This window comes from Ictidomys tridecemlineatus, chromosome 12 (genome assembly GCF_052094955.1).
Source record: "Ictidomys tridecemlineatus isolate mIctTri1 chromosome 12, mIctTri1.hap1, whole genome shotgun sequence".
In the NCBI taxonomy this organism is placed as follows: domain Eukaryota; kingdom Metazoa; phylum Chordata; class Mammalia; order Rodentia; family Sciuridae; genus Ictidomys; species Ictidomys tridecemlineatus.
In genome coordinates this window covers 46,772,520-46,797,304 of record NC_135488.1, presented here as the reverse complement: position 1 = coordinate 46,797,304, position 24,785 = coordinate 46,772,520, and the positions used below count along the sequence as shown (strand labels likewise).

Genomic DNA, 24,785 nt, shown 5'->3' with positions numbered 1-24,785 from the left:
TTCTGGACGGAATTGAATCAGAGCTAAAGATTTGCTATGAATTTTCTATTTCATTCCTCAGGGCTTGAGTCAAGCCAGCCATTGTGCTGTCAGCGCATGAGCTGCTGGTCAAATGTGAGGAAGTGGTCTTGCTTTATGAAAACACCACCCTGATTCAGTGAGCCAGAGGCAGCCTGCAGTCCCTGTTTTCCTGTAAAGGCAGATTGCTGTGGATGGCCTCTGGCCTCGTCATGCAGCCCTGCTCAGAGTAGGGGATTGAAGGTCCAGACAGATCCCTAGTTCCTTTTGACCTTTTTTGCCATTGGGCTGCCCCTGGTTCCTTGGACTCTACCTGGTCTTCTGGCCTGGGTCAGGGGATGTGAGGTTTGGAATCCCCCCTCTGCGGCAGGATCCCAGGCCCCTCATCCACTTGAGGGCTGCACATCCTTCCCTAATTGTATTGGGAGAGGGAGAATTCTCCCACCCATCCTCATCCTTGCTCATCCCACATTTTGTCGCTTGACACCTGAGGACCTTTATTCATTGACTTAGTGGTTAGTCATGTTGGTTGCTAAGACTAAGTGACTCTTTCAAGGTAGGGCTAGAGCATTGATCTTTGTAATTGATTTCATGGGACTTTCTCATGGAAATTGTGACTGACATTGGTGTATGAGGGGGGAGAAATTGGCTTTGGAAATCGTCTCATGAATAGGAGACTCAGAAATGGACATCACAACTAATGACATCATTGCCTTGATGGATCAAACAGTACAAGGAACCCTGGTAACCAGACACACACTTCACTAAGGAAGCCATCCCAGCTCACTTTGTTTCAGACTCTGGAGTGAGAAGGATGTTCTCCTGTGGCCCCCAGGAGTCTCCAGGGTAGATTGTGCAGCCTTTCCTTTGTGGGGGAAGACTGGGAGAGGATTCATGTTAGATGCTAGAGCCTCTGGCGATGATCCCAGAGAAACTCAAGAGTGAGTAGCACAGGGCAGGTAGGCCCAGCAGGCCCTTTTGTCTGAATGGCCCAGGACTCATTGTGTGTGTGTGTGTGTGTGTGTGTGTGTGTGTGTGTGTGTGTGTGTGTGTAAAATGATGTGAACTGTCCCATTGTGCTTTTACTTCACAGTATTGGAATAAGTCCTTTTCCTGTTTGCTACTATTTCCCATTTGAACCCATCATTTTTGATACCAGTGCAAAAATGAGCTAGATCAAAACATGGATGAGCCCTGCAGGGTAGAGACTCTTGAAGCTTATAAGCAGAACCAGCTCATGAATCAGCTTGTGCACATCGTTTGTGGCAGGAACTCAAATTTTGGCAGCACCTTTGGGTCCATCTACTCGGATTTCATCCCCACCCAGCAGGTCCTGGACCTGCTGTTCCCAAGGTAAGCACCATATCACCAAGCCCAAGTGTGCATCCCCCTCATGCCTGGGTCTTGGGGCTGCCATGTACCTCTCAGAGACCCAAATGCTTTGTGAAATCTAGGAAGATAGAGGACCACACACATAGGGAAGTGTGAGCACCAAGTGGGATGAGTCCTAGAAGTGTCTGCCCCAATCTTGCAATGGGAGTGAAGTCCCCTTCTTGGGCCAACTAATCCATCCTGTGTCCATCTGCTGCTCACACACAGGGCATTGCTGCTCAATGGTGTGCTCTGAGCTCACTCCCAGGTGGACTCAGTGAGGCCTGGGGGTTATCTGGTGTGATGTTTTCTTCATGAAGAAAGAAGCTCTGTGCCAAGGGCATCTCATAACTCAGGCCTTGGGCAAAGCACGTTTGTGTTAATAAAAGACGTCAGGTTCCATAGTGGGACAGAGCTTCCTATATGAGATATAGCTGGACAGGGGCTTTAGAGATGGCATCTCCCATGTCCAGAGAGATATGTGGGAATCATCAGTTTGGGCTCATTCACTGATGAACATGGAGAAAGCACCCAGTGTGTGAAGACACGTTTCCAGGCACATTACATAATTCAGTGAAAAATGGGGTACAAATGACTGTCATTGTGTCCCTTTTAATGGGGGTCAGCCTGAAACTGCAGGTGCAAAGGGCTTGGGGTCAAGAGGGTAGGCTCCTGTTTCCAGAATAGGAACCTGCAAGGTGATTTGACTTGGGAAGGCTGAGAAAAGACTGTTCTCCCCAATTCTGTTTCTTGCATGCGGTGTAAGGTGTGGGGCTTCAACAGTAGGAGGGGTAAGGCAGGGAGTTGTAGGTAGAGTCATGGTGCTCTGGGGAAGCTCTTGGGACAATGGATCCCACCACACTACACCTCCCTGTCCTCCCCCAAGGCCACAGAGATGTGGTCTGCACTCATGGGAAAAGAGAGGTCCACTGCTACTCAGGGGGACTCAGTGAGAGCTCACAGAGAATGAGGTAGCATTGCAGCCCACGCCAGGGGAGGAGGTGTCTCTTGAGCCCTGAGAAGAGTGGGCAGGTTGGAGAGCATGTAGCAAAAAGGAAGAAGAGTGTCAGGCCTGCCCAGATGAGGGGAGAGCTGGTCAAACCATGGATCTAGCGCTCCTTGATTGAAGGTTCTTTGCCTCGCGACCTGTCTTGTCCCTGCCTGTACAGCCACTGTGATTGTCTGGGGTGGACTGGTGTGTGCAGAGCCAGGGAAGGTTCAGGAGTATAGGGTCGGAGGTTTGCTACTGGAGGCCATGGCGAAGGATAGGCCAGGGTTTTGCTGACTCTGCACCTGCCTCCCTACAGTGCCTTAACTTCCTTCTCGGTATTTGGGTGGTCTTGTACACTGAGGCTTTCCATCAGCCTCTAGGCTCTCTGATTCTCCAGATACTCCTGCCATACATGCACCTGCTCCTGGGTGGCTTGAACATGGAGCACCAAGCATACCACCTGCTGTCCCAGATTGAAGATGGGAAGTCAAGCGAGGCAGAGCCTGAGTACCAGGCAGACTAGAGTGTGTATCTAAGGGTATGTGAGGAAAGGTCCGAGTGTTGTCCCACTGTGGTGAGTCTGCATGGATGATGTTGGGCTGGGAAAAAGGATTAGGCTTTGTCCACTCAGGTGATGGCTGCTGTGTGTAAGAGGTCCTGTGTGGGCTCAGGGGCTGAGGTCTTCCTGGCAGACAGGGGTATTTGTCTGTTTGTATGAAGCTCAGGGCAAGGCAGTCATGTTGGCATCTTTTCTCCTCTAGCTACAAGCTCAGTTCCTGTCATGGCTCCTAAGCCAACCCCAGAGCTAGAGCCTTCTCCAGGAATGGCTCTGGGGTGCCCTGGGAAGGAGCAGCAACAGCATGTCATCCAGAGCTGGAGTCCAGGAGATCAGATGTCTCCACTAGGTACTCCTCACGGCCCCTGTACAACAAGTGGGTGGGAGGCAGCTGCCACATTCACGTCTTCCTGGAAAACCAAAGGACAACAAAGTATAAGAGCATCCTGGTGAGTCTTCGAGCAGGAGAGTCTCCTGGGAGCCCACATTGGGGAAGACTGAGTCCACTGCAAACATCTTGGACTAGGCATGTTTTTTTGAATTAGAGCTGCTGTAAGGTCAATAAGGAGAGCAGAAAAAGAGGAAGAGAGAGGCCAGAGCTTGACCTTAGAGATGGGAGAGCAGCAGCATGCCAGGTCTGGGTGGGAGTGGGCCTGCATGTTTTGGGGTGTGTAGGCCAAAAGTGCAGAAGCAAGTGCTGAGTTCAGAGGAGGTCAGAGAAATAACTAGGGTACAGGCTGTCCTCTATTGGCCTTGGTATTGTTGATGAGTGTGTTGGACCTAAGAGGTTGGAGCAGAGGAGGTGGCGGTCATTTTTCTTGTGTGTGGGAGAGGATATGTTTCTGGTTAAGGGAAAGGAGCCTTCTTAGCATGATTTGATTAGGTAGCTGTGAGTCACAGAAAACTGGGAGCCTCATACAAGGCCACTAGTTTCAAAGTTTGCATGTACAAATATGGGGAGATAGAGGCTCTCTTGCTGAATATTTGTGGGTGTGGATTATCTGCAGTGGGCTCCAGGAGTCCAGCTACAGAGGAGCTGTGTTCAAACACTGGCCCTGCTGGGTCTGTACCTTCTTATATCCCAGCACACACTGAGACTCTAGAGGCCAGCAGCTCTCATGGCTATCATTAAAGAGTCACAAGCAAGCTCTGGTTTAGGTTGGTGCCTGATCTGCACACAAATGCAGCCATATCTCAGACCAGAGCAGGGATATAGGAGACCACTGGATCATTCCTCCCATCTTGATGGGACTAGAGTATGTCTGTGCAAAGCCTGTTTGGTCCTTGTTCCTTTCTCCCTGTAGGGCATAGCAGGTTCAAGCAGAGTCTTGTACCAAGATTGGGCTAGAAGCACATAGGAAGGCCCCACATAGTCACATGAAGTTCTCAGGTAGCAGGGTAACAAGATGGTGCCCTTGTGTTGAGAGCTCAGTTGTCTCTGATTGTTCTTGAGCAAACTCCTTCTCTGATGAGCTTTCTCCAATCCTGCTCAGGTGACATGCCAGGACAGGGCTCTGACCATCATCTGCAGGGCTTTAGATGAACACTTGCTCCAGCAGGAGGATCCAGAAAACTTTGAGCTTCTGTATATTGGCTCAAGCACCAAAGTAAGTTGGACAATCAAATGGTGGGGAGCAATGAGTCACAGTGGGCTCAGGATAACTTGCAGCCCAAACAGTGTGCCTAGGAACAAAAACCAGGCAGGATGTTTGGGGCTTGGTGTACAAAACAAACTGCAACAATGGGGACATAAATCTGCAGGTTCTTAATGTTGCACCAGGAGCTGCTGGACCTTCCTAATGTGTGTCCTTGCCTGGACCTTATCAGGCATTGCAAAGTTAATGTCCATGGGGGGCAGATTAGAGAGGCTTCTGTGTGTTCTGTCAAAGTACAGACAACCAGAGGTGTCGATTTTGGCAGCCTATCATGCCTGAGACAAGTACATGAGAAAAGCAGTTCAATGAAGAATCATTCCTTTAGGCACCTGGTTTCCAACAACTTTCCTTTCATTGCAAACTAACTCCACTTAAGAGTAGAGGCCACATCTAGGGAGAAGTGTGTGGTGGAATGGAACTACTCATAACTTAGTGAGCTGGTCTTGGATAGGAAAATAAGAAGAGGGAGGAAGAGGAGGAGAAGAAGAAGAAAATGGTTAGAGAAGCAGATCAAAAAGAAGGCCAAGGCTGTCCTGGTAAGCCTGGGAGTAGGGGTGTCACCTGGTGCTTATACCTGAGTGGGGAATAGACACTAGTCCAATTCCATGGATTGCTCATGCCCTCTTGAATTAGAGCTTCTGGATGATCAGGGGGCTAGATGGGAATCAAGAAGGAAGAGGTCAGTGTGAAGAGCTTGACCTGAGATGAGAGTAGCAGCATGTCCACCGCCATGTCTGAAGGAGTCTGTATGTCGGGTGGCAGGTATTGGTGGCCGAAGAGAACAGGACAGTATCTAGGTTGCAGGTTCCCTGTATGAGATGGAGGATGCTGGCGTCCATGAAGGAGGATAGCAGTATGAGGTTCTGCATGTTTCTTGAACAAGGAGCTGAGAGGGTCTCTCTGCAGAGTCAATTGGATGTGGAGCAAGCACACCAAATGTCCAGGTAATCCAATGACCACCCTTGCCGATGAGGTGTCTTCCTACATCCCTGCCAGCACTGAGCCTCTGGAGGCCAGGAGCTCTCGTGGCTATCTTTCAGCACTCCTGTGTGTGGTCATGTTCCTGGTCTGTTTTGGGCCCTGGCAATCCAGGCCAAAGCCTCTAGGTTTTGTGCCTGGGCCATTCCCAATGCAGCCTGCATCCTCGCGCAGACCTGGGATCTTGAGACTACTGTCCCATTCCTCCCATCTTGGTGGGATGAGATTATGTCTGTATACAGGTTGTGTGGTCCTTTCATCTTGAGTGAAATATGGCCCCACAAAAAGATCAACGGTAGGTCCAGGCAGTCCTTTGTCCAAGGATTGGGCTAGCAGGACATTGGTCAAGTTCACATGATTATCAGGAGGCCAATCTCAGGACATAGGTCATGGTCATGGATGTTGCCCTTGTATTTAGAGCTGAGGTGCCTCCTGAGTGTCTCTGTCCACTGTCCTTGAGTAGCCACTTCAAAACCAATTTCCAGCATGCCTGTCTCCCATGCTGCTCCAGGTAGCCTGCCAGGAGCAGGGCCCTTGAGCTGAACTTCCTAAATCATCTCCAACCATTGTTGTAAGTGGGACAATCAGATGGCAGGGAGCAAAGATCAGGACGTGAACTTAGGTCGACTCTTATCCCCAAAGAGTAGTCTCTGACCCCCAAGAACACTCCAACAGGGTGTGTTGGGGCTCGTGCACAAAGCAAACTGCACTTCTGCAGGTGTAAGGTCTCAAGGTTCTATGGTATGCCCCAATGGCTAGTGCGGCTCCCCACCAGGTGCCCTCCCCTGGACATGAACAGGCATCCAAAGCTGACATCATTGAGGAGTGAGGAGGAAAGCCTCTTTCCAGGAGCAGTATGGCTCCGTGGTCTGGGATAGGAGTGGTTTCAGAGGAACATGGGAATGCATGGGCTAAAGATGGAACTGGCATTGTGTGGACTGAAGCAGTACTATTGAAAGCTTTCTGTGTGACCAGAAAACCACTGCCTGGGCAGAGCATTGCGAGGATTCTAGCAAGCAGTAACTGGATCTAACTGGGAAGAAAACACAGGCTGGAAGACAACCTGAATCTTCTGTGTTTGGACATATCCATGGTCTTCCGTACCTGAGTTCACTTGCCAAGGAGTGATCATAATAGCCAGGTTATGACACCTAACTAAAGTCAGATGAGGGCTTGCTGAGCACTTCTGTCACAAAGCTCATTTGTTAATAATGCCAGTGTTTTTTTTTTTTTTTTGAGACAAACCCCCACAGCAGCCTATCTACACTGAAAACTACCAACTCTATGTGAGTTCTAGGTTAAATTTTCTCCCATCTTAACCTACTAAGTCTGTTGGGTTAGTAGAGTCTTATGGAAGAGGAAGTCTGTGGCCTTGGTAGCCTAAGAAATTGATAGCAGAGATCCAAACATCCAACCCAGAAGGGATGGAATACAGGCTCTAGGATAGAGGAGGCCAGCAGGAAACAGATGTTCAGAGGAAGGAGAAGCTGGCTGTTGTATTCCCCCACTGGACCATAGCACCACTGAACCATAGCACCATGTTGGAGGGAAGCATTCCCTTTGCTGGTCTTTGGAGCCATTGTTCTCAGGAGGACAGCATTTGGGATGTGGCCTCCATTCTCAGAAGCCTGGTCCACATGGAGGCAGGCTCCACCAATGCAGAAGCATGGCTCTAATGTGGTATTTGTGCTGGTCAGCCTGTCCTCACTGTGGCCATACTTGAGGAAAATAACTCAGAGGAGGAATCCTAGGCCTTTTCTCTGGGTTTCATAGCTTTCTCTTTGGTTGTGCACTGAGGCTGTCCATAAAGCTCTAGTGTGTGGCAGTGGAGAGCTCCTCAGCCCTTGCCACAAAGGCATAGACTGGGAGCGAGAGAGAATGAGGCTGGGAGAGAGAGAAAGACAGACAGGAGGTAGAGGATGAATACTACCAGGAGATTGAGCATTGAGAGGAGCCAACAGGGCCAAGATAGTTACCAAAGGCAAAACCTAATTCAGGTCTTCCTCCATCCATGCCCAATCTTTCTTCCAGTCCCTCCCACCTCCCAGTAGTGGATTCATCTTGAATGAGAATTTCATGATGACATCAGAGCACTCACCATCGAATGCTTCCCTCCAAACTCACCTGTGAAGATGGCTGATGTGGGGACCAAATCTTTGGCACACAAGCCTTTTTTGGGAGATTCCAGATGCCAACCTAGTGGTGTGCTTTTGCAGATCCAGGAGGAACTGGAAGGTTCTACAGTCTAAAACCGTTGGAAGCAACAGACCTTAGTTCTGTTGAAGTGCTCTGCATAGTTTTTCCTCAGGGAAGACTACTGTGGATGTCTTTGTTGGTATTGGAGCTGAATTGGAGAGCTGTCAGGTCGGTGGCTCAGGTCCTTCCTGACATAGTTTCTCCCATGTTGGGAGTTCTTGAGGTGCACCTGTTGAGTGCCACTTTCTTCCTGATACCCCTCTCCCCAGAGCTGAAGATTCCTCACGACATAAATGTTTTCTATGTCATGAACTCTCACATTCAATACAACTTTGTGCTGAGGAAGAGGACCATCCCAAAGGAGAAGGATGAGTGGATCCAGGCCAACCTCTTTCTTATGATGCAATGGAGGCTCAAGCTCTCCACAGGATCCTTTGAAGAACAATTTGCTGCTGTCTGGCTGGGCAGTGCTGAACATCCCATGATCATTGACATTCACTTCTTTTAAGTATTTGCTTCAAACTTTTCAAGTTGCCAATCTATAATTTGACATTAGTTCTTTGTTATTTATTCCCTTTAGTAACATATTCATTACTATATTATTTGTCATTTAAACCAAGTACTGTTTAGAATATAATCTTTTTGTTTTATGATCTACTTTGATGATTTGAGTATATTGATTGTAGCAGCGATTCCTAGAGGAAACAAAAACCAAAAGGAAGAAATGTTTCATTTGCTCAGAATAAGTTTTGTTTTTATGGGTCAGTTTTGCAACGGGAGCAATGCAATATTGTATATACTGTGACACAAATACACACAAAGACACACACAAGAGCACATAAACTCATTGAGAGATAGACAGTGTGAGTTGGTCTATGCTGAAATACTTCTCCAATTTTGGAATATTTTCAATTCCATAAGATGTCCTGTGAATGAAACCCAAGTCTAAAGAAGGCATATATGTGTGCTTCACATGCAGCTCTACATATAACGTGAAGGCAATTTTATCTGATACATTTAGTGCCCCTAGTTTTGACTGTAAACTGTCCCCTGAGTTCAGGTATGGAATTTTTTACTTGTAGCCTCATAATGAGGATCCATTGTTTTGATTTGGGAATATTTCTGATTTTAGTTTTTCAGATTGGAATGATATATGCCTTATATAGCATATATATTGTTTCTAAAATTTCTATGATGAATGATAATGTCATCCATCTAGGAATCTGTAGACCATAAATAATGAATGAATGCCTACTGTTGCCTGGACTGTTCTGCGGAATCCTGTGCCATCTGAGCATGCTACACAGGGCTTGCAAAAAAAAATCCAGGTGTAAGGGCTGCACAAGTTTGGTCCAAAGTCTAGGTCAGATGGTCCTGCACAAACCTGAGCTCCTAGAAGTGCTCACCACAGCATAAGGGCCAAGGAGAAACACACTTCCACACAGAAGGAAAGCTACCTTATGAAGGTGATCCTAGGTACAGGACCCTCTTGCAAGGCATTTTTTGTATTGGGCCAGAACTGTGCTATGAAGGTGCTTCCTGAGAAGAGCTTGGAATTTCAGAACAGAAGCAGTTCAAGCAAGGAGCTTCAACTTGCAGGAACAATTTGTGTGTGTGTGTGTGTGTGTGTGTGTGTGTGTGTGTGTGTGTGTGTTCTCAGTGGGCACTTTGGGGCTGTCCCTGGTTGAACTGCAGTGTGGCAGAACCACTTGTAATAATTGGCATTCACATTTTCATATTGAAGCATCTGTGCCATCTGTCATCAGATGTGGGGCCCTGCATTTTATTCTGAAAAGTGTGAGTTATGAATTTCAAGGAAACTTTTGAAAATTGATTTTCTCAGCATTCCACTGCCTTCCTCAAATTTTGTGAGCTAAGAGACAACAGCTCCCTCGGTAGCATCTTGGCAGCAATTGCACTCGGAATATGCTTTCTGAGAACTGCTTGGAAGTGCAGAAATGAAGCATATTTTACAAACACCTTCATCTTACAGGAACTAGTCTTGTTGTAAGTGAGCACATTGATTTTTTTTCTTGGCTGAACTAGAATGAAGCAGAACTGCTTCTGAGAGGTGACAGAGAGACTTTCACATTGGATTTTCTGTGCCATTAGTAAACAACAGTTGGCTCATATAGGCACCTGTACTTCAAATGTAGTTTCTGAAAAGGTTTGACAAATGTATTTCAATGATAGTGAGTGCCATTCATCATCTCAGCAGACCCACATTTCTCGTCAATATTGGTGATTCTTGATAAGATTGCTCTCTTGCAAGGACAGTTTTGTATTTTAGGAAGGAAATGACTTCTGAATATGCGACCTGAGATCAATTTGGAGGGGTTGACCTGAAATTGGACTCACACCTAGAATAAATAAAGAACTCTTCTAACTGAACAGTAGAAGAAACCAAACAGGGCTGGGAATGTTGCTCAGTGGTTACACTCTTGCCTAGCATGTTTGTAGTCCTGAGTTCAATCCTCAATACTGGGGGAAAAAGAAAAGCAAAGCCAAACAATACAACTAGAAAATGAGCAGAACACATGAATAGACATTTTAGCAAAAAGGATATGCAGATGGTTAAGAAAAAAACATATGAAAAGGAGGTCAGTGTCATTAACTATATAAATTAAAGCCATAATGAGATGTCACTATTACCCATTAGAAAGCTTTAAAAATGGTGACAATACTACATGCTACTGAGCATGCAGAGTGTATCTCTTACACATTGCTGGTGGGAATATGAAATGCTAAGATGACTTTGAAAAACAGTTTGGCAGTTTCTTTAACTGAGCAGATACTGATAGCACATCTAGCAATCTTAGTACTTGGCATTTATTCCAGAGAAATAAAATCTTATTCCTATGCAAAAACATCTGTGGGATGGGTATGTATCCCAAAGAACGGAAAGCAGGGACTCAGGATATATTCCTAACACCCATGTTCATAGCAGCATTATTCACAATAGACAAAAGCTGGAAATATCCCAACTGTCCATTGACAGTTGACAGAATAAACAGCACAGGAGATAGAGTGATTTGTGTGCACCAGTTGCATACACGACACATGTATGGAGTCCTGTGTGTGTGTGCCCACATGTGTATGCAATGTTATTCCGCCTTAAAGAGGATGATTCTGCCAAGTGCTACAAAAGGATGAAAGTTTAGGAGATAATGCTAAGTGAAATAAACCAGAAATAGGAAAAATACTGTGTGACTCTACTTGTATGAGGTACTCAGAGTAGGCATACTTCTTGAGACATAAAGAGGAATGTTAGGGCTGAGAGACAGGGAGGGGGAGTTAGCATTTAGTAGGTACAGTTTCAGTTTTTCAAGATGTAAAAAACTTTTTCCCTAGTGCTAAGGATTGAATCCAGGGATGATCTGCCACTGACCTGTATCACTAGCTTTTTATTGTTTTTATTTCAAGGCAGGGTCTCACTAAAGTTGCTGAGGCTGGCCTTGAATTTGTGATGCTCCTCTCTTAGCTTCCTAAGCAGCTGGGATTACAGGCATGTGCCATCACACCCAGCACAGAGGAAACAAATACTATGGATAGAAGGTGGTTTTAGTAGCACAACAATATGAATTTATTTAATGCCACTAGGCTTCACACTAAAAATGGTTATGATAGTAAAGTTTATATGTATTTTACAATTTGTGCAGTTTAAATGTCTAAAAAGTGTTCATGAGTGTTTATGATAGCTTTGTTTGAAATAGCCCCAAACTGGGAACAAACCAAATATGGTAGAAGGGGTAAGTGGTTAAACAAATGGTAGTAAGAATAAGTCCTTAGTAACAAATGTAAGAAACTATAAAACAACTTGAACAGACATCAACCGTCTCAAGGCAGCTCAAGCCATCACATACTATGTAAGTCCGTTTAGCTAATGTCCTCAAGTTTACAAAATTATAGATATGAAAAATAGATTGGTGGTTGCCAAGGTTTCAGGATGGTGGGAGGGAGGAGAGAAGAAGGATGAGTGTCTCTGCAGGTGAAAGCGAGGCATCCTTGCGGAAATAGAGGTTATGTGTCTTGATTATGGTGGTGGTTACAGAAATCTACCTTTGCCACAATTGCATAGAACTAAACACGCGCGCGTGCACACACACACACACACACACACACACACACACTTTCACACATGAGAACATGAAAAACTGCTGAAATCTGATCAAACTCAGTGGCTTACACCAATGCCAACTTATTGGTTTTCACATTACAGTTCTGTAAAACATTAGCATTGCGGGAAACTGGGTGAAGGGTGCATGGAACATTTTTGTATCAATTTTGGAACTTCCTATGAATCTATAATTTTTTCGAAGTTAAAAGTTAAAGGCAAACAAGCCAACCAAAATCAAAACCAAACTTGCTACTGACATTACAGCATTTGAAGGCGTGACCTCAACACAGACCAGCGAGGTGCCCGGTGAGCTGGGCTGCCCATAATGAACTGGCCTTGTCTCATTACTCTGCCACGAAGCTCAGCAGTGCCCAACTGAGCCAGTCTTGATAGGCTCTGGCTCTAGTTTGCCAGTATTTTTACTTTTCTGTATATTTGGATGTTCTAATCCTGATCTGAAGCGTCAGAGACCATTTGTGCAGGATTTCTTACAACATATTCTTCGTTTCTCTGTGGCAGGTTTGTGCATCATTTGTTCCAAAACAGACTTCATAAAGTGGAGCCTGAGATGAGGGAAGAAAACACGGCCTAGGGCTGGGATATGCGTGTGTGACAACCACATGTTGGAATCAGACCTAACGCAGAGACAGCAAAGTACTTCATCTCCAAAACTCCAGGGCTTTCCTGGAGCGGGTTTCAATTTCTCCACACTTCCTCTGTCTTATCCACCTGTGGATCCTCCCTACACTTGGCCTATCCCAGCCATGGGTACCTTGGCATCCAGGATCCTCAGCGGTTGCCCGACCTCACTGATCTGCCGGAGCTTCCATCTCCAACTGACCCAACCGCCTCCGGGGCACGCAGGACGCCTGGGGCTGGCCCCTGCGCAGCCCCCCACGCAGCCCCGCGCGCAGCCCCGGGCTGAGCTGTCCTCGGCTATGGCTGACCAGCCTATGCCTGGCCTTTTCAGACGTTCCCTCCAAACAGGTATGGGCTATGGTGTGGTCCTCGGCTCTCCAACCTCCTGTTGCAGGCTGGGGAAGCTCTTTGTCAAGGAATGTCCTGGCAGGAGGAGGGAAGGCTGCCCTGGAGGGAGGAGGTGGAGGCAGCATGCACTGCGCACTGTGGGCCCCTGCCTGCTCTAGGCGGTGTATTTTTGTGTGAGCCCAGGGACAGGGCTTGGAGTGCCAGGGAGCCAGGGCTCAATGGAGCCTGCGGGTTTCCGGGAAGAGGGAGGCAATCAGCCTCCAGTGGCTCTCCCATCCAGCCCCTGGCCACTGGGTGCCCCTGCGCGTGTTCCTTGGCTGTAAAATGACCGCCAGCTGCACAGTTTACCAAATGGCTCCTGCGTGCTCTGTGAAGGGAAGGGAATTGGTGAGCATCACTTCCCTAGCAGGCAGGCACGACCCCGGGGTCACATGGTGATGCCAACCAGGGTTCAAGGCTGAGAGGCGCTGTGAAGCTCTGAAGGGCGATGGTCATTCTCCAGGTGGAGTCGGAGAGCACTGGCCTCAGTCAGTTTAATTTCGGCTGACAGGTTGCCTCAGTGCAGAGACTCAGTGCAGAGATGACTCTGATGTCAGCACGTGGTGTCGCCTCCCCCCTCCCCCACCTTGCATGCACCTGAGGAAGGCGCCCTGCTGCTCTGCCACTTAAGATTGGCTTCAGGGCCACTGTGTGGCCGCCACCTGCCTTCTCTGCATTATTTGGTTGTTAGGTCCACAGTCCCGCTTTTCTAATTGTGAAACCCAAAGTCCCCTAAAACCCACAGAGTTCTTTCTTAGTAACTCATTTTGCAGCAGAAAAAAGAAAAAAAAAAAAAAACCGACCAGGGATCTTTGGCAGAATGTCTAGTCTTGATATTCTTCTTTTGTCCTTGTGATGGTCTCCTCCTACCCCCCTCCCACTTTTTTTCCTTCCCCCTTCTCCTATTTCAAGGCCCCATTTAAATATCTGTCCGACTTCATGAGCACTAAACTGTGTGCCAGGACTCCCTTCATCTGTTCACACATTTTCCCTGTCTTCCCAATCCCTACACGGGGTAGATTTTATTATTACACTCTGTTACCATGGTGGAGGGAGGCACACAAATTGAGCAAGGGACATAAGGTTTTTTCACCCAAAATGCCTGGCACCAAAGTCTGGCTTTCCCCCTCTTTTTCCTTCTTGTGTATAACCATTCTTCAAGTTGTTTTTTCAGCCACATTGAAATACAACTCACATACCATAAAGTTCATCCATTTGAAGCGCACAATTCACTGGTTTTAATATTTTCACAAACCTGTGCACTCACCATTGTAAACTAGTTAGAACAGTTTATCACTCCAAGAAGGCAGCTTTTTAGTTATTGCCCCCAGCTGCCCAGTGTCTCTCAGCTGCCCAAGTGACGCCCAGGCCCAAGTTACCACTGATCACTTTTCTTCCTCTTACCTTTAGGTCATTAGTGCACTTTGAGTTAAGTTGTGCCTCGAGTGTGAGGTGGGGCTCCAACTTCATTCTCCTGTGGGTTTGAACCCTGATGTTCCTACACCATTTATTGAACCCATTTTTTCCCCATTGAGTGGTCATGGCCCCTTTGCCAAAAGCCAGTTTCCCGTAAGTGCTGTCCCGGCCTGTTCTGGAGGACAACGCTGTGTGAAGGTTGCCCAGGGCAGTGCAGCCAGAGCCTGGTGCGTGGGGGCTCCAGAGGGCAGAGGGTCAGGGAGGTTTTGTAAGAGCTGCAGTGCTGCAAACCAGGAGGACTGGTGGAGACACAAAAGTGTATCAGAGTGAGCTCAAGACTAACTGCAGGTCTGGATGGCTGTGGGGAGAGTGAGGCAAGGGCAGCAGGAGGCTGGTGTGGAAGGCTGGGGCCACGTGGCAGTCCTGCAGGCTGTGCCCAGAATTCCTAACTGGCAGCAGGGATCCAGGAAAGGACATGTCAGGGCTGTGAAGTGAAGAAGCCACCTAGTGTAGAAAGGTGGTAATTTCCAGGGGAGAGGTGAGAGACCCACTGGAGACCCTTACCCTATGGCCCAGGGAAGCAGAGCCCTGAACAAAGAAGTAGCAGCAGGATGGGAGCAGAAGTGTGGCCGCCAGGCAGAAGAATTTTTAAGGGGACAGCCAGGCATGGTGCCTGGTTGGATGGGAGGGTGAAGAGAAGGTGAAGCCTTGGGGCAGCTGCTTGGCCAGTGGCCACTGAGCCTGAAAATCACTCGTCCACATCTCTCAGTTCTTTAATTCTGTGGACAGTATAATCTGTGGGTGTTTATTGTTTTATTTATTTTAGGGGGTATGGGGAATTGCACCCAGGGGTGCTTCAGCACAGAGCCACATCCCCAGGCCTTTTATCTTTGAGACCTGAACTTGGGTTCCTCCTGCCTAAGCCTCCTGAGTATCTGGGCTTGTGGGTGTGAGCCACAGTAGCTGCTCAGGTTATTATTTCAATGTTCCTCTTCATGTTGGATTGCATCTTTAAAAACGTTGTTTTGCCTGGGGGCCTGGAGATGTGGCTCAGTTTAAGAGCACCTGCCCAGCATGCCTGAGCTCTGGGTTCTATCTCAGCACCAGAAAACAAAAACACTTTTTGCTGAGGGCAGTAGTCCTTGCCTGTAATCCCAGCAAATTGGGAGGCTGAGGCAGGAGAATTAGAAGTTGAGGACCAGTATGGGCCACTTAGGGAGACCCTGTCTCAAAAGTGGGGGATGTGCTCAGTGGCGAAGCACCGGGACTCCAGTTTCAAGGCCCTGGGTTCAAGCCCAGCACTGGAAGAAAAAAAACATTTATTTATTTATTTACTTTTAGTTGACAGGTTGTTTCTGGCACAGGCAGCTTTCCTGAACACCTTTCCACAGTTTCTGTTTTGGCGCTCAGCAATGGTGAGATTCATTTGGGAACTACCTTTCCCATAGATTTAATAATAGTTTCTGTAGATTTTAAAATGTAAATGGACAAAGCTTGTCCTTGATGATGGTAATGTACAGTCATGAGTATTTTTCAAATTTCTTATGAGTGCAGTTGATGTAGTTCAAGGCTTTAAAACATAATGGTCTCCATGGTTGAGGAGGTGCTGTGCACTGGGCTTAAACCTGTCACCTCGTTCAGCCCTCACACTGGCTTTCATGAGATATTCCCACTTAGAGATGATAAGGTGAGTCTCTGAGGGGCCAAGTGACTTGTTCAGGGTCACACAGCCAGGCCAGGCGCAGTGGTGCACACTTGTAATCCCAGCGACTCAAGAGGCTGAGGCAGGAGGATCACAAGTTCAAGAATAGCCTCAGCCACTTAGCAAGAAAAAATAAAAAGGAGTAAGGATGTGGCTCTGTGGTTAAGCACCTCTGAATTGAATCCCCGGTACCAAAAAAAAAAAAAAAAAAAAAAAAAAAATCCCACAGCCAGTGCTGGCAGGGCTGGTCAAGGAGCTGTCTGGCTGCTCTGATGTCCCCTCCTGTGGACACAGACTTCCCTTGACATAGTGCAGGGCCTCTCGTCTGCCACCCTCTGGGAAGTGGAGGCCAGGCCAGCCTTGCTGTGCAGGGAAGCCAGGCCCTTTCACCTGGGCTGTGTGGGCCAGATCTGAAGTCCTGCTGTGTCCTGAGCTTCTGGGACTCCTGAGTGCTGGGCTTCCCTGTGGGTCTCCTGCCTTTTCCTCTTAGACACCCGCCTGTGAGAGACCTTGGAGATCCTGGGAGAAGTCCAGCTGACAGGGCTTTCTCCCTAATGGCAGATTTCCTAGGACCTGTCACACCCACTGTGAATCAACCAGTTTGATTTGTGGCTTGGTTGATTCACTCACTGATTTATAAACAACTCATTTGCCCCTTAACATGTGCCAGGCACTGCCCTGACCTGAGCTGGTAGGGGCCTGGGAAAGGCCTCTGGGAGGAAGACCAGCGAAGACCGCTGTCTGAGGGGTGGCCCAGGATGGGCTTTGGGAAGAGCACTGATTTGGAGCGACACTTCCCACCTCAGCTTCCAGGTGCATGGACACCTTGGTTTTCTTGTCTGTAAATAGGGAGAGCTGTCCCCACTGCAGGTTGCTGTGCTGTTCCTTAAAATATTAACTTCCAGGCTGGGGGTGCGGCTCAGAGGTTGAGCCTTGCCTAGGGTGCCCAAGGCCCGAAGTTCAATCCCCAGCACCACACCAGGATTAAAAAATATATATATATTCAGCTTCCATAAGGTAGTGAAAGACTCAGAGCTTTCACTCCTAGTCCTTTCCTGCTCCTTCCCACCATCTAGGGACACTTTCAATTCTTTCACCTTCCTCTGGTTATATTTCTAAATCCATTGTGTCTGCTGTTCTTCAATCAACATTGTTATGCTAATTGGGGATGTAACAGTCTATTCTTACCCTTACTTTCTTCCAATATAGGTAGAAGCACAGTTTGGAGTGTATCTCTGGGCATTGTTTGTTATTAAATTATGTGCACATTCAGAGCTGAGCTAGGTAGTAGTCTACTGTTACAATTTCTTTTTCCTGGAATTAATAATTGCCTGACTTTTAAGAAGTCGGTTGCTTTCCTTAGTACCTGTCACTGTATTTTTCTAAACGCTGGGGGCTGGGGATGTGGCTCAAGCGGTAGCGCGCTCGCCTGGCATGCGTGCGGCCCGGGTTCGATCCTCAGCACCACATACCAACAAAGATGTTGTGTCCGCCGAGAACTAAAAAAAAAAATAAATATTAAAAATTCTAAACGCTGCAACAGATCAGTCAGAAACAGTAATCTAAAATCTCTCACCAACCAGTTTGGTTTCCTAGAAGAGACCTAAGTGAGAAGGAAGGAGTTCTTGGTGTGGAAAGTGATGTGTGCTGAGGTAGAACCCTGGGGGCCCTTGTGTCCCCACCTGAGGGGCTTCCGACTTGGGGATGCAAGGTGTTGCTTCCTGAGTCTCGGGTCTCATGGCCTGAAATTAATAAGAACTCAAAGAATCAGAGCAGAGTCGATAAGTGAGATGATGGTAACCTGTAACTGAGCTTCAGAACGTGACTCAGGGTGACCTTCTAGGATTTCTTCTTTAAATATTATGATGCAGGGCAGGAGCTGGGGATCAGCGATAGGGCGCTCACCTAGCATGTGCGTGGCCCTGGGTTCAATCCTCAGCATTACATAAAATAAATAAGTAAAATAAAGGTATCGAGTCCAACTACAATTGAAAAATAAATATTTTAAAATATATTATGATACAATGTTAGCACAGCCAGTTGTAGACTGCTGTTTTTGGTGGGATTGAGGATTGAACTCAGGGACACCCTATCACTGAGCCCTTTCACTGGCCCTTCTTATGTTTTATTTTGAAACAGGGTCTCTCTAAGTTGCTGAGACTGCTTCAAACTTGTGATCCCCCTGCCTCAGCCTCTTGGGTCACTGGGATTACAGCCATGTGCCATCGCACCCAGCAAACATGACTGTTTCTTTTTTTTTATTGTTGGTCGTTCAAAACATTACATAGTTCTTAATACATCATATTTCACAATTTGATTCAAGCGGGTTATGAACTCCCAACTTTACCCCGTATATAGATTGCTGTATCCCATCAGTTACCCTTCCATTGATTGACATATTGCCTTTCTAGTGTCTGATATGACTGTTTCTAATGTACACAAGGCCCTGGGTTCAATCCCCAGTTTGTCTCTTCCCCCCATTAAAAATTAGTGGCTATTTCTAAATTGTAAAGTTAATTTCTTTCTATGTTTGACAGTTGAACTCTTTTAGGCTGGATACATTATTAGCTATGATTGATATTTCTGTCTTTCAAAAAAAATCTGGGGAAGGGAGGGGGCATGGGGCAATTAATGATAGTGGAATGTGATGAACATTACTATCCAAAGTACATGTATGAAGACATGAATTGGTGTGCATATACTATGTATACAACCAGAGATATGGAAAATTGTGCTCTATATATGTAATAAGAATTGTAATGCATTCTGATATCATATAAATTTAAAAATTTACATAAAAAATAATCACGGACACATTCTCAGTGTGAAGAAAAATCTGATAGTGATTTTTACTGTTTTTGAAATATATCAGAGGTCATAATAGTGCACAGGGCAAGATGAAATGTTATTATTATTTAAGATATTGTGTTGAAGATGAAGACGTTCACAAGAACAGCGAAAATGAGTACAGCAGAGTGAGATTTGTAATGACAAAGTTCTGAAGTCTCATAGGCCTACATTTCTTATTTTATGAAACAAAAGGGTTGTTATTAAACCCTTGTTGTTCTCTGGTATTTAAAGATTATCCCTTTGTGTTTCATTGGCTGTATTCAGTGGAGATATGTGACGGCTTCCTACCACCCTTAGATGTTGCTCTCCCTGTCCTTACCCTCCTTCTTTCTCTGGCCCTGTGAGTCATGGTTGGTGCTGCTGAGGAAGCCGCAGTGACGGTCCTCTGCATGGCTTCACTCAGACTTGAAAACAGCTGTTGTCAGGTTTTTGTTTTCTGTTTATCAAGCCAATACCCTTAAGGCCACTTTCCCTCCAGGGCTGTTTTAACCCTGTGACTTCTCTAGTGAAGCACAGAGCTCAAGAATCTGTGCATGCACTGATCTTGCCAGCACTGTCCCACTCCTGCATCACCACCTGTTCCTGTCACCTCTGCCTTCTTCTTCACCTGACACCGCCATCCCTGGGACTGGTCAGAAGGCTTCCTCTCAGACATGGCTGTTCTAAAACCTTTTCTCAAGTAATAGATGCATGTGGTTAAAAAAAAAAAATCCCTCAAAATACAAAAATGCGGGTCTTTCACATCCAGCCTTAAATGCCCCTGTTTTCTTCCACAGAGGCAGCCGCTCTTCAGTTTCTTGCATGATCTTCTGGAGTTGTCTACAACATGCTTTCCCTGCCTCCCTGTGTTTTGAACATAAAGGGCAGGGTACCCTCTACACATTGAGTCTTGTTCTTCTGAACAGTTTCACTTGAAGATCTTTCCTCATCTGCCCACTGCCCAGCTGCATACAGCAGAGGGCACCATTTTCCCAGAGCAGCCCAGGAGCTTGGGCTGGATAATGCAGGCCAGAGACCCTGGCTGTACAGAGCTTTCTTGAGACTGGGACATCCACTGAGTGAAGCAACTGTATCCTCTCTAATGAGGATGGGCATTTAGCTGACTATCAGCCAAAAGTTTGGTTTAAGGAACAATTGTTCTCAAATATGATTCTCAAAAGATTAGAATTTTTAGTGACTTATTTTTATCAGTAACAGTTATTTCGTGCTGGCAGCGCCACAGCCAGGGACATCTAACTTGGTTTTATTTCATCTCTCTGTAGGCCCTTTGTCACTGCGGGGAGCCAGAGACAGCAGACACTTCACCAGCTTGAGCCATGCGCTGCAGACACAGTGCTGTATCTCTCCTGCCAGCAGCTGGTCAGGCCAGCAGTACAGACCCTACAGCTTCTTCACTAAATGTAGGTAGACTGGCACACACTTCCACCTCCTGCAACAGGAAAGTAGGGGTGCTTTCCTGTCTTGATTTTTCTTCTGTCTTAAACAAATTAACATTTTAGTGATTATTAAACTAAAAATGCATGTTCTTGTTCAAGTAGCTCCTAGAATTATCTCACGTGCCACAGCTGTATTTGGAGAGCGCTAGTTTACTTGGAGCCCCTCATTTGGGGCACCTAAGGCCTAAAGGTATTGAATTGTGCCCCAGATACCCTGCTGATTTAGAGTCACACCAAGAAGCACGCACTGTTTTTAGCTGGGCCTTAGCTGAGGAGATAGTACATCTCATTTTGAAAAGTTCAAGAGACATCACTACTCACGCTTCCTCTTTGGGATAGTGTTTGAAAGTGTGATCTGGACTAAATTAGGTTGTCAGGTAATCAGTGGAGATGGAGTTCACAGTTTCGCAGTAGGTTAAATTTTGGATAACCAAGGCAATTCATGATCATTCTAGAATGTTCAGCAGATATAGAAAAATCAGAAGGGATTAGGTGGCCAGTGATCTATTGCTCCAACAATGGACTGCCGCTCTTTTCACACAGCACCATGTCCTGTGCTTCCCCAGGCTGTGTGGTGACCGTGGAATTTTCCACTGTGAAGATGCGGATCATATTAGCATGGAAGTCTCGTGGTACTCGTGGTACCTGGATTAGTGGCGTAGTGACACAGAGATGAGGGTCAAGTCATGGGGCTGGAGTACCACAGGCTTGTTTGTACCTGTGGATTTAGGTTCAAGGAGAAGAGAGGTGGCTAGAGCTGGGCCCTCTGGTCTCTCCCCCTCATGCCCACAGCCTCATTTTTTTCTGAGTTGACCTTGACCCTTAGAGGAGTATTTTAGACCCAGAGGCCTTGGGAATTTTTTTTCTGATCATCTTTTCCCTGCTCGAAAAAGGCTCTTCTCCAACTCTTCTTGTTCGAGCGTGCCCCTTCATCCTCGCACACCTGCACTGTTGACCCACATCTGCCTCTGACTCTCCACCAGCCCTCCTTGTCCTCAGTTATGTGGACTTATGAGGTGACTGCTCCTGAGTCCTGCTGAGCTGGGCTGCAGTGGGAGACCTCTGTGGAAGCCAGTGTGCTTTTCTATTTCAGGAGTATGAGGATGGCCTTAGGCCTGAGCCTAAGCGACTCCATTTTAAAAACTTCAGTTTGAAACCTGCAGTCTCACCTGGCATGCCTAAGGGAGCCCTCCAGGATGGCCTCAGACACAATCAAGTCACTTCTCCCCACCCTGAAAAACAGAGTGAAGCCCCTGTCAGGCTGTTCTCCCCTGAAAAGAGAGAAAGGTGAGAAAATCAGGGAGGGACCATCATACCAGATGTTTTAACCCCAGGGTGAATGTTGTCACTAAGAAATCTGGTGGTAACTGATAAGGGCTGAAAGGGGGGTCAAAAGTCCCAAAATTTAGTATAATAATAGAGCAAATGAACAGACATTCAGCCAGCCAAAACAAGGATGCACCCAAGCTGGAGAGTCTGATGAGGACCTGGACTGACATCTCATCACTTGTCATCTTGTGCCTGATCTTTACCGCTCTCCAACTCTACAGCCACATCTTGACCCTGGTAAGAGCCGCAACTTCTCCCTGTGATCCTCTCCTCAGCCGGCCGTCAGCTCCATTCCAGGAGAAGCCTGCCTTGGTTCCTGACCTGATCACCACAGTCTGAGTGAGTGTGTATGTCTGCTGGACATAAAGCCTAAGGCCTGAGACTTTTGAACTTAGCCTGCAGAGGGAATGTCTGTCATTAGCCTGTCATGATTAAGTGTGTTTGCAGTGCTTAGAATTAATCTAGAATAGTTTGCTGTGAATTGATTATGTCTATTGCAGTGCATAGCATGAAGGATGGTCGTCTTCTTAAGAACCTATAGAGTGAAATTTTATTGAGTGATTCTAGTGAATAAAGCATTGAAAAGGGCAGAAGTGAAGGGACATTCTTTATTTCTCCCCCTTGACTGCATATGTTGCAACTTTGCCCCTAGGACAATGAGGAAATGGCTTTTGAAATTCTAGATCTCCAAGACACAAAAACTCATGGGTTTTCAAAACTTACTGAAGAGGATGTAACCTTGTACTTGTTGAAACTGTCCCCTGTTATAGAGTCCTCACTTAAATGCCATGGGTCCCATTTAGTAAGTGGTGTTACTTGCATGATTAAGAAAGAACTTGGGTTGGGGCTGTGGCTCAGTGGTAGAGCATTGGTCCAGCTTGCACAAGGCCCCGAGTTCAATCCCCAGCACTGCAAAAAGTAGAAAGAGTTCAGTCTATCAACGTGGATGCTACAATGGATTGTGCATGCGGTGTGTGTGCACATGCACACATGTGTTTCAAACAGGAACTTCACTCACATAAGTGTAATTAACAGGTATATAAGTTAACCTCATTGTCCCTCCAGAAAGTGTCAGAAAGAGTTGAAATAATAGTAAATCTAAATAGCCTTTGAAGTTCAATAGTCTTTACTTGAAATTAAAATAGTAAAATGCATGTTAATAAAGAACTTAATTCAATGGGTAGACGTTAAAAAATCATAGTTGTGAATAATATTTATGAATGTAGGAAAATATTCACAGTGTAACAGTCAAATAAAATTGAGCCACTGCAGGACCTATATAAAGAAAACAAAAGCAATACAATAAAAAAATTTCTGATAAACGTAAAAATTAAAAAAACAAAAATATTACCACTTACGGGGCTGGGATGTGGCTCAAGCGGTAGCGCACCATGCCTGGCATGCATGCGGCCCGGGTTCGATCCTCAGCACCACATACCAACAAAGATGTTGTGTCCGCCGAGAACTAAAAAATAAATATTAAAAAAAAATATTACCACTTAAATTGATAAATTAAATAATAATACAATGAATAATAATACAAAATTTCAGTTTTATCTAGTGAATCATAAGTTCCATAGAATTTTATTGCCTCTTTTTAATTTAAATGAATGATTAAAACTGTTACCTTGTGGGACACCTTGGTGCAACCTGTAATCCCAGGGGGTCCGGGAGCAGAGTCAGGAGGATTTTGAGTTCAAAGCCAGCCTCAGCAAAAGTGAGGCTCTAAGCAACTCAGTGAGACCCTGTCTCTAAATAAAATTAAAAAAAGGGCTGGGGATGTGGCTCAGTGGTTTGAGGGTCCGTGAATTCAGTCCCCATTACCCTAAAAAAATAAAATAAAAGTGGAACAATCAATATATCAAATTTGTGACAAAGCCTCTCTGAATATGTATATGTTTCTTAAATATCAGTTATATCATGGAATTTAAAGTATGTTTAGAAGCATTTTATGTTGGCATCCCATTGTTTATTATTCCCCGCCCCCATCCCGGCCCCAGCCAACACAATGTATTGAACTCAGGACCTTGTGCATGCTGGGCAAGCACTCTGCCACTTAGCCACATCCCCAGCCATTCTTATTTTTTATTTTGAGAAGGGTCTTGCTAAGTTACCCAGGCTGTCCTTGAACTTGCCCTCCTCCTGCCTCAGCCTCCCCCACTGCACCCAGCCCAGTTCATAGCTTTGGAAAGTTGATCCCATTGAAAGAGTCTTTCATATGTTGGTTGTTTCCTATTAGATCATCCACAAGAATGGACTCAGCCTCCCTTTTCCTTCAATGCCATTTCCTAAGAAAGGGGCCACCATGAGCCAGAGTCAGCTAGCTTTGAAGCAATTTAGTTGATACTTTTATAGTTCCTGGCCTTTAAAAGAGGCCGAAAAAAAATTGGAGATTTCCCTGAAGTTCATAATCAGCAGGTATTTCCAAAGTTTGTATCCTCGTTTCAGCCTCATCCTTAAGGTAGCGAGCCAGTCCAGCCAAGTAACTTCTTATGTTGTATTTCACCATTTCTAAGACACTTTAGTGTCTCTGACCCTGGAATGTGTCTTACAGTCAGCGTTAAACTATTTCCAACTTCAACCCACACTGTTTTCTTTCCTGTGGTACATTGATTACGATGGGGTATATTGAGGTATATAGTTGCAAATTCTTTTCAAGGTGATCTCAGTTAACTCTCCTAATAACCCTGTGAAATAGGAGGAGAAAGTCTTATTTCCATGCTGTTCTTGAGGAAATGCTCTGGAGGGAGGTTTCATTTGGGGAGTTTGCTTCTGTGCCTACAGACTGGAGGTGTGGGCCCCTCACCAACCTGTGTGGCTGAGCCAGCAGGTCCTCGTCCTCTACCTCAGAGTTTTCTTCAGCTGTCCTATTGGTGAGCCATTTTGTCTTTTAGGTAAGAAATGTATTTAATATGACAGCCAATGAGGGAAGGAAGAGATGGGTCCATGTCCTGGTGGCTGTGGGGAATGGGCAGGGAGCTGCAGGTGAGTGGGGTGACTCTGGTGGTGGTGTGCAGAGGCCTGGCTGCCCTGCTGGGAGCCCAGGGCCCTGCTGCTGGCCTACTTTCCCCCTCACTGAGCGTCTAGAGGTCTGGGCTCACAAACCTTGTGGTAAACCACAAAGCTCCTCAGGGTAAAGAAAGA

At 46.2% G+C, this 24,785-nt stretch overlaps 1 protein-coding gene across 10 annotated transcripts in view; it reads left to right on the top strand.

Moving 5' to 3' along the window:
- LOC120891204 (uncharacterized) overlaps positions 1–24,785 on the top strand; it is a 61,130-nt gene that overhangs the window by 3,004 nt on the left and 33,341 nt on the right. The window contains exons 4-12 of one of the 10 annotated variants that reach the window (XM_078028879.1): positions 1,112–1,371; positions 2,754–2,918; positions 3,142–3,385; positions 4,430–4,543; positions 12,402–12,869; positions 15,666–15,739; positions 20,139–20,276; positions 21,406–21,599; positions 21,863–21,980. The gene's annotated coding sequence lies outside the window, so the exon portion shown is untranslated. Of the gene's footprint in view, positions 1–22; positions 865–1,111; positions 2,919–3,141; positions 3,386–4,429; positions 4,544–12,401; positions 12,870–15,665; positions 15,740–20,138; positions 20,277–21,405; positions 21,600–21,862; positions 21,981–24,785 lie in introns of those variants that run through there. The other 9 variants (XM_078028886.1, XM_078028881.1, XM_078028882.1 and 6 more) reach the window with 9 other exon arrangements.